The following is a 13,032-nucleotide window of genomic DNA, read 5'->3' on the forward strand; positions in this document are numbered from 1 at the left end:
TTACGCTCACTGGAGCTGTGCCATGGTTTATTTACCTATTTGAAGGCTATCTTGGCTGTTTTCACATTCTAAGTAAAGCTTTTATATAGATTAGTGTGGTGTGGACGTAGCTTTTTATTTATTTGTATAAACACCACAAAGTACAATAAAGCTGTAACCTCCTAGTGTTGTCCTGTCCACGGTGCTGCTTCACTGGTTTCAGTTACCAATGGTGAACTAAAAGGGGAAGGAGAATATAACATACCCTTTATTATATACATCATTATAATTTTTTAAAAATATTTTAAGATTTATTTTTGTTTTTGTGTGTATGTGAGAGAGAGATAGAGACAGAGATACAGAGACAGAGACAGACAGACAGACATTTGTGCAGGTGCCTATGAAGTCTAGAAGCGGGTGTCCCATCTCCTAGAGAGGGAGGTACAGGCAGTTGTGAGCTGCCTGGTGTGAGGACTGGGGACTGAATTTTGGTCCCCGGAGTCTCCCGGAACCCTCTGGACGAGTGGCAAATAAGTGTTCTTAGCCACTGAGCTATCTCTTCAGCCTGTATTTTTTAAAGTTCGTGCGTCTGAGTAGTGTGCACGTGGAGTCCGGAAGCTGACGTCAGTGTCTTCCGCAAACACTTTCCATTTGTTTACTGAGGCAGTTTCTCAATGAACTGAGAGCTCACCAGTTCCAGTCGCCCCCGGGCAGCTCGTCTCTGCCAGCTGAGAACTAGGCTAACAGGTGGCTCTCCATGCCCGGTTGGCTCTTTACGTGGGCTCCCAGAATCTAGACTCCAGCCTTCACACGTGCTTAGCAAACAGTTTATGTACTGAGCCAGCTCCTCAGCCCAGAATGGTCTATGTATTGGTGGTAGTAATGGTTAACCTTACCCCCTTCCCCCGACATGATTTCACTATGTAGTCCAGGCTGCCCTTGAACTTTCAAACCTCAGCCTCCTGGTGCTGCGATTATTGATGGGCACTACCACATCTGGCTGTTGTTAATCTCTTACTGAGCCTAATTTCCAAATTAAACTTTATCATCGGTTAGTCTATATAGAAATAAAAGCAGTATGTATAGAGTGTGATTCTATCTGTGGATTCGGGCATCATGGAGGTTTGGGGAGTGTTTGATGCTGTCTGTGGGTTCAGGCATCCATTTCAGGGCTGGGAACATTTCTCGTGCACGCAGTGATTACTGTGTGTTTAATTCTGTAAGAAATATCTTTCTTGCTTGGCTGTGCCTGTGGGGAGCGGAGGACACCCTGAGTATTGTTAACACGGACACAGCCATGTCAAGGACCTGTGAGAGTTGCAAAGCCTCCCCCATCCTCATACTTACTACCCAAGGACTGCTCAGTAGAGACTTCTACTGAATTTAGCTAAGTCTGCCCCCTTGATCTAGCTGTACACCGTTAACTCTGCCTCCTTGTTAATCTGCATGCACTAGTCCCGCCTCCTCGATGCATCTGTATGCAATAAGCCCATCTGTTCAAAGCTATATGTGAACGTGCCAAGCTTCCAGGGTGCTGCGGGTTCTCCATCAGAGGGCTCAGGTCACCTGACCACAGCTCTCTGTTCATCATGTGTCTGACTCTCAGTCTTTGTTCCCTCAGCACCCCAGTCAGGCCTGTTCCTGGAGCCTTGCTAAACAGCACGTACAATTTAACAATAAGTGGGAGAGTTCTAGTTGCTCAATCTCCTCACTAGCATTTGGTGTCGATTTTGGGATTTTAGCTGTTCAAATAGGTATGTGGCATTATCATCGTGGTTGTGATTTGTAATTCTCTCACAAGATATTATGATGTTGAACATCTTTTTATGTGTTCATTCGTCATTATACAGCTTTTTATAATTGAAAAGTTAAGTAACAGCTAGGTGATCCATGCCTTTAATCCCAGCACTTGGGAGGCAGAGGCAGGCTGATCTCTGAGTTTGAGGCCAGCCTGGTCTACAGAGTGAGTTCCAGAACAGCAAGGGCTACACAGAGAAACCCTGTCTTGAAAAACAAAAAATCATTTAAAAAAATCATCTTTTTAAAAATTCTTGTAGAGTAGAGAGAGAGCAGATGCACCCTGTGTGGGTGTTGTGGAAGTCAGGACAAACGTGGGAGCTGGCTCTCACTTTCACTATTAGGGCTTCAGTGATCCAACTCAGGTGGCCAGGCTTGCCAGCTGGAACATTTACCTGCTGAGACATATCACCAGCCTTTAATATAATAATAATAATAATAATAATAATAATAATAATAATAATAATAAAAAAATTATATATTAGATACCAAATATTATATAATTATATGTACTATTGCATATATAAAATTATATATAATATAAAACATATAAATATATCCATTATTATTAATTATTGTTATTGTGTGTATGCACAATGTCAGGGCAGGGACATGTGTGTCATGGTGCACATGTGGAGGTCAAAGGACAACTTTGTGGAGTCAGGTCTGTCGTCCTTTATGTGAGCCTTGAGGATGACCCAGTTTTCCAGGCTCGGCTCACAAGCACCTTCTCATCCTCTGTGCTGCCCCAGGGCTTCCAGTCATACATTTTCTTTGGTGTTCAGATCTTTTCAGCCATTTTGCTTTGTCTTACTGGGGGGCTGACACCTCAGGGAAGCTAGCCCCCACTCAGATCTTATGCCCACTTTTAGCTGAGTTGTGTTCTTAATTTTTAAAAGCTGTATTCTGTGTTTAATATTTTAATCATTGCTTCTAACTTATCTAACAGTATAGAGTAAAAGATTGTGTGTGTGTATGTGTATGTGTGTGTGTGTATAGTGAGTGGTTTGAGAAAAATCCCTAGACGATATGTAGTTTTTATTTTGAGCTTATTTGCTCTGTGTGTAGGTTTTTGCTCATTTATTTTGTACATTTATTTGCTCGTGTAGGTTTTTGTTTGTCTCTACATTTATTTAATGTGCGTGCGTGTGGGTGTGTTTGCACACAGGCCCTATAGCAGGTAGTGCTGAGTTCAGATGCCCCATGGTTAAGAGGTTGAACTTGGAGTTCACATCTTGCCATTTACTGTGTGCTTTGCTAAGCACTTGGCCTCTGAGCTCAGCGTGCCCAGCTATCAGGAGATGCTAAGAACCCGTCTCAGAGGTTGCTTTGAAATATAAAGGAGGTGTTTATCTAAAGCTCTTGGCACTGAGCTTGGTACAGAGTAAGGTCTGCTGAATGGCAGGTCTTCTAGCCAATAGCAGGCATACCTTTGGTGGCCCCTGTGATGTTCTGTGTTCTAGTTATGTCCTAATCTTGGAGCCTCAGCCTCTGTCTGGGGCAAGTGGGTAAATGTGCAGATGAGCTTCCGCAGACACCCCTGCTCAACCTTGGGGCTCCGTTCCTGCATTGTCATGGTCCTCCAGGGCTGACTACTCAGGACTGAGGATTTATTGAGCAAGCTTCTGGGAATAGTGAGAGACTCAAGAGAGACCAGAAAGTGACCGGGTGGACAGAGTCCTCTTCAAAGTAGCTCTAGATGTTCTGACTCCTGGCACCTTTGGAGAAGGGCCTACTTGGTTTGTTTGGTTTTTGTTGTTCTGTCCTGTTTTGTTTTGAGACAGGCTCTTACTGTGTAGCCCAGGCTAGCCTAGAATTTGCAGCCCTGTCACCTCGGCCTCCTGAGTGCTTGAATTATACCTGTATCCCCATGTCCACCCAGGGATTTACTTTATGTTTTAACTCTGTGTATGTATGTGGGAGTGGGGGGTGTGTATGAGTGCAGGTGCCAGTAGAGGCATCTGATCCCCTGGAACTAGAGTTACAGGCAGTTGTGAGCCACAGGGGTGCCTGGAACTGAACTCAGGTCTTCTGTAAGAGCCAGACACACTCTCAACCGCTGAGTCACTGTCTCTCCAGCTCCAACAATTGGCTTTTTGATGTGGCCTCATTGCAAATCCCTTGTCCCTTTTAGAAAAGTCATATGGCCTGGCCTTTTAGCTGATTCCTCTTCTAGTATATATAAAAATGCCCCTCTCTGGGAAACTTCTAAAAATGAAAAGGAAAGGCCTAGGAACCAGCCACTTGGAACTGGGCGCCCAGGTCATACTGTGAAGTCCCTTGTGGGCTGGTCAGAGGAACAGCCGGGCTGATGTCGCATCTCCAGTCAGCAAATGTTTTCTCCCATTCTTCAAGGTCTCTTGTCACCTTGATACTGTTGCACAGGTTTTTCGTCCTGATAAACTTCAATTGTCTTTCTGTCATTGCCCATGTTCTCAGTGTCACACGTGAGACGGTGAGTGTGGAGTAGTGGGAAGCACAGACTGGGACACAGGGCATGATGCCAGCTGTACGCATGGCGGGGGGGGGGGGTGGGGGGGAAGGCAGAGCCCAGGGATGGCCGTGACCTCCCAGATGAGGACACTGGGCTTGATCCTAACCTGTCTGAGCAGAAGGGGGCCCTCCAGAGGCTGGCTGCATAGGATAATAGGTTAACCAAAGTCTAGAGAAGCAGGGGTAGTCTTCTCAGACTTATTTCTGGACCCAAGAGGGACAACTACAGCAAGCCAGCAAAGGCCCCTGCTGCCTGACTGGCAGGGCTGGGTCCTCTCAGCCACTTACAAGTTGAAACTGCCTACCTCAGTGACATCCTTCAGTCTGCCCTGGCCTTTGGCCACTTCCTGTCCCACTCAGGTTCTGAGAGCCCCTGGCAGAGTGTTTGAAAGGTGCTTGTCAACTCCCTCCCCTCCCAGCTCTCAGGTTTATTGCCTTTGTTAGGAACCACCTGCCAGCAGCCAGGTCTTCCTGGAGGAGAGGTGTAGGGGAAGCCCCAGGGCTCAGCCTGGCTCAAACCAAATCCAACTGTGGCAGCTATGGGGCACCAAGCAGCTGGCTGCAGCTCTCTGGGGTTGGTTTCTTTATAAGAGAATAGTCATCTTGTCATCCCCATGGGCATAAATGAGTGCCAGCTATCAGCCTGTGGCAAATGCCCAGTGGGCAGGCAGCCTTGCCTTCCCTCTTTGGTGGCTCAGGGTCATGTTGAGCATGTACATGTGGGTTTCCCTTTGTGGAAGCTTCTTAAAAACCTTGAAGACTCCTGGCTAGGCGCTACTGGTTTTGTCTGGACCCTCCCTCTACCCACCTAAGTCCTATTCTGGGGTAGCCTCCATTGTTGCATGGAGCCAAGGCAGCTGACCCCAAGGATGCTCATGGTGGTCACCTTTGTTTATTTGGGGTCCTAGGTAGCCCGCAGAGAAGTGGACAGCTGGCTCCTCAGCAGCATGGCACTTAACCTTGGAGTTGGAACAGAGAAACGTCTGTTTGTGTTTCCAGGAACGAGAGGGGACAGCTGGCCCACAGATAGCAGGCTAGGTCAGCTGAGGGTTGCCTTGGCGGCTGGCTTTAAGCAAACAGCCAGAGCCAGGAGCTTGGGCGGAAGGAGGATGGAGAAGTGCCTGGTGGGACTGAGAACAACTTGAGAGCTAGTTTCTAGCCTCGGCTGCTCAGAGGCTGCTGGGAAAGGTGTAGTGAGGTGAGGCGTCTACTAAGGGACCTGGGGACCACCCAACAAGCTGCTGGCCTCTACCTGGCAGGTAAGGAGAGGGGGCTTTCTTTCAGTCTTTCTGTCTTCTGGTAAGTTCTCTTTGGCTCCTTCAACAAGCAGACAAGCAGTACCCAGGTGGGAACTAAAATCAGATTTCCTTTGCAGAAATTGTGTTGGCCTGGGGCTTTCCAGGTCCCATAAGTCACATAAATGGAAGCAGGTTGTGTTTCTGCATGAAGAGTCCCAGGTGTGGTGGCGCATGTCTGCAATCCCAGCAGCACTCGGGAAGCGCAGGCAGGAAGACTGTAGGAAGTTTCAGACTCATAGATTACATGGTAAAACTGGAGACAGACATAGAGACAGAGACAGGGAGGAGATACATACACTCAGAGGGACACACGGAAGACAGAGTGAGAGAGAGACAGAAACAGAGACAGAGAAGACAGATGGGGGAGACAGGGAAAGACAGGGAAGGAGACAGACACAGATGCACAAAGAGAGACACAGACAGACAGACAGACACAGTCAGACACACATACATATACACAGAGGCACACACACACACACACACACAGAGAGAGAGAGAGAGAGAGAGAGAGAGAGAGAGAGAGAGAGCGCATTAGTACACCTCAGTGCATGTCTCACCTGTTTTGCTGATACATGAAGGAAACAGCTTTGCAGTGAGGTCAAACCTCTGCTGTAATATGTGTGTGTTCAAATGAGTGTGTGTACATGTATGTTACAGGTGTGTGCCTGCAGAGCCCAGAATTCATTGTCTATTGTCTTCCTTGTTCGTTTCTCCTTATTCTTTAAGGCAGGGTGCTGGCTAGCCAGTGTGCTTTGGGGGTCTGCCCTACTTGTCTGCTCTCCCTGCACAGTGGCTGTAGATCTGTGTGCCACTCAATGCCACACCCTGCTCCCTAAGTGGGTGCTGCAGATATCAAGTTGGGGGCTTGTGCCTCTGCCGCAGTCCCTGTACAGCCAGCCCCCAGCCCCCCACGGCTGCAACTTAAAGCAACTTGAAGTGAGTGCATTTTGAGATTCTCTGCAGCTCTATACTGTGTTGGGAAAACACCTGATCTTATGGCTAAGACACAGCAAATGTGACGGTCATGTGCCACCTGCCTTCATAACCAGGGTTAGTGGCACATTCATTTGTAAGTTAATGAAACAAAATTTCTTTTCTAATTCAAATTTACAGATCTTTCTTTAATGCCCAGGGGGATGCAATAACCAAAGAGGATTATTTCATGCTCCCTCCCTCCCCCTCTCTGCCTTTCTCCTCTTGTCCAATTCCTTCCCTGCATCTGACTTTCTTTCCTTTAGAGGCAGTGCTACTATGTAGCTTCAGACTTGTCTGTCTCCCTGCCTCCTTCTCCCAGGGCTGGGGTCACAGCTGTATACCCTTTTGTATGTATGTTAGCAGAGACCTACCTCTTTGTCCCAGAAGTTAGAGCCCTTCCTTGGCCCTTAGTAATCCAGGAAATCAAGGGACACTGTAGAACACGTTATACATTAGTACACCTAGAAGGACCCATGGTGCCCCGTGTCCCCACCTCCATGACAAGATTCAGTTCTATTATCCTATGTGCTGTGGGTTGAACTGTGTCCCTCAGAAGGATGCATTGATGTCCTACCGTTCAGGGCCTCTGAATTCCAGTTGTAATTACTAGACTGCAATCCTCTGGAACAAGATGCTGATTCCAGTATACTTGTAATCCCAGCACTCGGGAGGTACAAGGGAGGAGGTGTGCAGTTTCTGGGCTAGTCTGGGCTACACAGTAAGTTCTGGGCCAGCCTGAGCTATATGAGAACAAGCATGTGCCTCAAAAACAATACAGGCTGGGAATGTAGCTTAAAGGATAGTGGGTTCAGTTCCCAGTTCAAAATAAACAAATTAGGCCAAGGCCAGGTTAGGATAGCCCAGAGCAGGCACTGGGTTCTAGCTTCAGCACTGGAGGTAGGGAGCAGGGGGGGGGGGAAAGGAAGGGAGAGAGAGAGATATAGAGAGAGAGAGAGATAGAGAGAGAGAGAGAGAAAGAGAAAGAGAGAAATAGGATGGCTGTGTGAAGAACACAGGTGGGAGGCTGGATGAACAAGAGCCCTTTGCAATACAGACAGAACCTGGAGGCTTGCAACTTCAGGCATCAGTGGGGGACACCTTCTGCCTCTGAGATTGTAGGTGTGCACGCATGCGCGCGCACACACACACACACACTATAGCCATATTTTGACCTCACTGCAAAGCTGTTTACTCTATGCATTAGCAAAGCAGCTTACAGATGACCACAGCGCGGCTCTACAACCATCCTGACCTGTAAGCTAACTCAGCCCTACCCACACCCGGCTTTTAGACTTGCCACAGCAACTCTGTGGTAGTGCTCCTAGGACACAGGTATGGTCTGGTGTCAGCAGAAACAAGTGTGACTTTGGGGCTGGAAGGTGGCCAGCACTGGCCTGTACTGGCCTGCACAGCTTCTCTCCTGTACCGTTACGGGTGATTCCTGCCCAAGAAGCATGGTTACTGTGATTGCTGTGTCTCCACCTGCCCCATATCAGGCTTTTAGAAATGACAAAAGTAACCTGCACCTCTCGGGACATACAGGCAGAGCTTGTGGCTTGAAAGGAGATGGAAGAAGGAAAATGTCTCACATCGTGTTCAATGGGAGCTTTTTCACTCTGGGAAGAAAGCATTTGTTTCAAGTTAGACAAAGGAAGTCTGGGGCTTGGGGGTCACTGGCTTGGGCATCCCAGTTCCTTAGAATCCAAGGATTAAATAAAATATATATATATTAAGGTGTCTTGTGAGTACACCGTGGGAGGCCTGCAGGAGTGTGAGAAAAGCCACCTCTGCCAGGCCCCCAGCAACTGAGCTGCTACTGAGGCCTGGTGCATAGTCAGTACTCAGGGCGTCTGTAGGGCAGATTGTGCAGGGGGTCACATGTCACTCTATGTTGCTTGGGTGAGAGGACAGTGATGGCCCTTTGCTTTGTGACTAAGTAGAGATGGGTTCATCAGGCGGTGCCCAGCATTGACTGCTCCCCAAAGGACACAGGCAGAAAGGTGTAGGAGCCCCCTGTCATGGCTGAGGCAGGTAGAGAGTGTCTGTCTGAAAGAATCTGAGCAGGGCTTGAGGACAGGTAGGGCGCTCTCATCTGTTTACCTGCCCTAAATCTTCTTTCGGAGGTGACTGGAGAACCAGGTTCCCTCTTGAGAAACCTGTGCCCAGGCTGGTATATTCTGCTGTCATTTTTTAATCTGTCTGTCTCCTCTCTTCATGTTGTGTTTAAATACATTAAAATCTTTAAAGCCAAAACACAATTTTTTTTTTGAGACAGTGTCTCACTGTGTAGCGTTGGCTGACCTGGAACTCACTATGTAGACCAGGCTGTCCCTGAATCCATGGAAATCCACCTGCCATTGCCTCCTGGATGCTGGCATTAAAGGTGTGTATTATCACACCTGGCCATAAACTTTTTAAAAATCATATTTATTGTGTGTGCGTGTGATGAGGCATACATTCAAAAGCATTTATGTGGCGGTGATAGGGTAACATGAAGGAATCAGTCTTCTCCTTCCTCTGTGTGGGGTTGGTCATCAGGCTTGACAGCAAGCACCTTTACCCACTGAGCCATTTTGTCAAACCCTTTCTTTAAAAGTTAGGAGTAGTGGCTCATGCCTGTAATCCCAGTACTTAGGAGACTGAGCGAGGAAGATTGCAATGAGTTTGAGGTTAGTTTATATTGTAGCCTGGGCTACAGGGAGAGACCTTGTCTCAAAGAAAGGGGTCAGGGGAGGAAGGGAAGGCAAATTAAAGAAAGCAACAAGAAGTGTCCTTCTCTATAAATGCCAACTTTTCATTAGATTGAAAAAACAGGTCACTAATAATTCCAAATGGCACCCTGCCGCTTTAACAGTGAGTGCTCCATGTCACCCCCCCGCCCCCGCCTGAGTTTGATTCCTCTTCTGCCACCAGCCTTTCTGTGTTCCCTTTTCTAGCCATCTGTCATTTTGACATTAACTGTGACCTTGTGCCTGGATGTATTATTGATCATTCCTCAAGCGTCTGGGTCCTTTCTGCATTTCTAGTTGGTGTGAACCACCTAGCAACGTGGCCAGAAGCAGGACAAGAAGAAACCAGCTCAGAGCTGGGTCTAAGCATACCAGGGGCTGGGGTAAAGAAACAATTTACACACACACACACACACGCTAGCGCACGCAAATAAATGGATGGAGGTGAGGTGGCTGGCCAGGCCTTGCTTTGTGGGCTGCAGTGTATTGGAAAAATAATACACACAGAGAAAAAATAATAACTTTAGAAACTTTAAAACATGAGCCTGGGGAGATGGCTCCGTGGCTAAGCACCTGCTATTTATTTATGTGGACTTGAATTCAGATCCCCAGAACCCATATAAATACCAAATGGATATGGAGCCCCCCACCCCCGTACTTCTAGCCTCTGAAGATGGAGCCAGGTGATCCCCAGAGCAAGTTGTCTAGAGAGACCAGGCGTATTTGAGCTCTGGGTTTGAGAGATCCAAGGTGGAAGAGCAGTAGAGAATGACTCCTAACACCAACCATGGGCCTCCACATGCATGTACAGTCCCATACATGCCATGCACATATACCCACATACATGCATTTCCACGTGCACACTACACACATTGAGGGGACAAAGAGGGCAGGTAACAAGGCTTAGTAGGTAAAGGTGCTTGTCGCCAAGCCTGATGACCTGAGTTCAGACACACGGGGTGGAAGCAGAGAGTTGAGCACCACAAGTGGCCCTCTGACCTCCACAAGCATGCGCACACCCACATGTATATGCTATAAATAAATGAATATACTTTTTAAAGTCAGGGTGTGGTGGCGTATACTCTTAATCCCAGCACTCGGGAAGCAGAGTTTGGAGTCAGCCTAGTCTACAGAGTGAGTTCCAAGCCAGCCTTGTCTTGAAACAACAAAAAAAAGTCCAAGGTGAAATAATGAGGTTGAGGGGGCTTGGGGGGGGGGGTGGGCAGGCTGAGCAACTGGAATGTGTCCAGATTCTAGTGCCTAAAATGTGATTTTTGGAGGCAGGGTTTCTCTGTGTAGCCCTGGCTATCCTAGAATTTACTCTGTAGAGCAATCTAGACTCAAATCCACAGAGATCTACCTGCCTCTGCCTTCCAAGTGTAGGGATTAAAGGCGTGTACCACCACTGCCCGGCTTTAATCCTGATTTTTTTTTTTTTTTTTAACATATGTAGCTGTTTAATTAGGTTGAAAGCAATTTAGAACATCAGTTTGTGAGGATTCATCCCGTTTGTCAGGGAGAACTGAGATCGCAGGTGGCCCTGGAGCTGAGGCACAGCTTTGATCTTTGGCAAAATCTGTGAGTCCACAGTTTTCTGATCAGCCTTTCGCTGCTCTGTAGTCTCTCCTATTTCTCCTTCTCTGTGTGGAAGATCTTGCCCTCCTGATTCCTGGGCTTCCGCAGCCACTGCTTCTTGAAGTAAGCGTCAGTCAGGTGTTTGAGGATTTTAACCTGGCTGATATCAACTTTTGTAGAGGTGGCAATGACAAACTTCTGGTGTGTTCTGCCCAGAGGAACTTTATTGATAGCCAGAGATCCAGGCACAAGTAGCGAGCCAGCTGCTTCAGGAAAACCACTCTCTTGCCCCTGTGGCCCCAGTGAGGATGATCAGGGCAGTCCCGGGAGTGATGCTGACTGAAGGGCTTTTTGCCATGGCTCAGCAGCTCCAAGGCACATCTTCAGTAGGATAATACCTAGGCATTTTTCGAAGCTTCACCACCCTGGTGCCACCGTTCTTGTCCCCACCAACTGTTTTTGTGACAGTAGCAAGGACCTTCTCCTTTTTCTTCTTTTCAACCTTGGTCTTGGCAGCTGAGTATTTCCCTTTTTTGCACAAGGCCTTTCTGGAATACATAGCTGATCGTGAGTACCTGCCAATTCCTCTAACCAGGACAGGGTTTCGGCTGCAATGGGGCTTCCCCTTCCTGGGCTTTTTTAAACCTTAGGTTTACCCTTTTGGGCTGCACCAGCGGCCCAGGGACCAGAGGCAGCAGCAGCACCGCCAGCCTTCTTGGCCGCAGGTTTCTTCTCTTTTGTATCAGGCTTCTTTGCCTTTTTACCCTGTTGTCTGGCAAGATGGGAAAGAGTTGATTTTTTTTTTTTTTTAAGGTAAACTACAGGCATAATTCTGGCCTAGATCATGGACACCTTTGAGTGCAGCTCGGTCTTTTTTGCCCTACAGCAGTGTGGAGCCATGGAAGTTTCTGAGCACACCCTGACCTATGCTACGAAGGAAGATCTCTCTGGTACAACACGAAGGGTTTGGATGCAAGCCCCACAAGGCCTGAAGTCTGACTAAGAAGCTCTGCTCTGGTCTTAGCAAGAGGAGGGAGGTGGTGCATCTGGAGCTACAAGGAAGAGGAGAGTTACCAGAGCAGGCAGATCAGCAGGAAGCATTGGCTGGGTCAGACACCAGCCTCCCTGTGGCTTTTGCTTTATCTTGAATCTTTCGTGTTATTCCAGGGTGCTTGAGTGAGCAGTGCTTTTGGGTTCAGGGTGCGCCTTGGAGGCTACCTGTCTAAATTTTCCTTCTTCCCAGTGCAGCGTGACAGGTGGGGATGTTGGTGTTTGGGCTCACCTTATCTCAAAGCTATCATCCCTGTTTCCCTGTATCTTAGTAACAGAGCAGATGTTAGGGCCTGTTGCTAAGGATTCCTGGAATTTAATGGGTATAGAGTGAAGGGCGTTCACACAGGGCCCAGGGCCTCAGCAAGCCCTAGAGTGCCTGGTAAGCGATCTTTTGTTTGTCCTGGCTTTCCCTCTATCCCTGACACGCCCCCTCCCCCCATCTGCTCCTCCTCCCACCTTCCTCAGCCTATGCTATCTTCCTCAGCTGTCTATCTTGGGAGTAACAGACTTGATAACAGCAAATGTACTCCCACTTTCCCTCCCACACCAGGGCAGACATGACTAATGGATCACAGCATTCTTCCTATGGAGGTTGGATGGGGTCTACAACCAAGTCATTCACCACATAGCTCTCTGGGTGCTGGCTCTGATTTTGGACTCAGGATGAAGTCTCTTTCCTAGTCTTAAAAGCTACCTGCTTGGTCTCTAGCCCTCTTAACCTATTTCTTAGGGCTAGTCCTTTGTCATGTGATCGGGGACAGGTCTTTGTCTCACATTTACTTCCTGCACCCAGACTTTTGATTTTTCCACAAGTGGAAAATCAAACCTGACCTGGTAAGGGGTTTTGTTGACGGTTAAGATTAAGGTAAACGGTTTTCTTTGCCAAATGCCACTTGTGTGAGTTACAACGTGTTGCCACATTAATCTGCAAAACAACCATCCCTAGGTTCCGTGGCTCAACACAACAATTTACAGCCTTCCCTGGACCTGTCATCTGGGTAGCTCTGCCACCCATGGCCGGGTCATGTGTTTCATTTAAAGCCTCACGATTCAGTGACTCAAACTTCTCTCTTCATGCAGTTGTTAGGAGCCCGGGCCTGCATTGGCTGGTTGCTTTCCACAGGCTTTTGTGT

General features: G+C 47.9%; 1 protein-coding gene and 1 pseudogene across 6 annotated transcripts in view; one reads left to right on the top strand and one right to left on the bottom strand.

Annotated features, from left to right (window-relative positions):
* Rph3al (rabphilin 3A like (without C2 domains)) overlaps positions 1 to 13,032 on the top strand; it is a 143,398-nt gene that overhangs the window by 38,491 nt on the left and 91,875 nt on the right. Inside the window, exon 1 of one of the 6 annotated variants that reach the window (XM_076936293.1) lies at positions 5,393 to 5,528. The exons of 3 other annotated variants lie outside the window; for them this stretch is intronic. The gene's annotated coding sequence lies outside the window, so the exon portion shown is untranslated. 2 more of the 6 variants (XM_076936294.1, XM_076936292.1) reach the window with 2 other exon arrangements.
* Positions 10,749 to 11,447, bottom strand: LOC117710267 (large ribosomal subunit protein eL6 pseudogene; annotated as a pseudogene).

The sequence above is a fragment of the Arvicanthis niloticus genome, chromosome 6, assembly GCF_011762505.2.
Source record: "Arvicanthis niloticus isolate mArvNil1 chromosome 6, mArvNil1.pat.X, whole genome shotgun sequence".
Classification (NCBI taxonomy): domain Eukaryota; kingdom Metazoa; phylum Chordata; class Mammalia; order Rodentia; family Muridae; genus Arvicanthis; species Arvicanthis niloticus.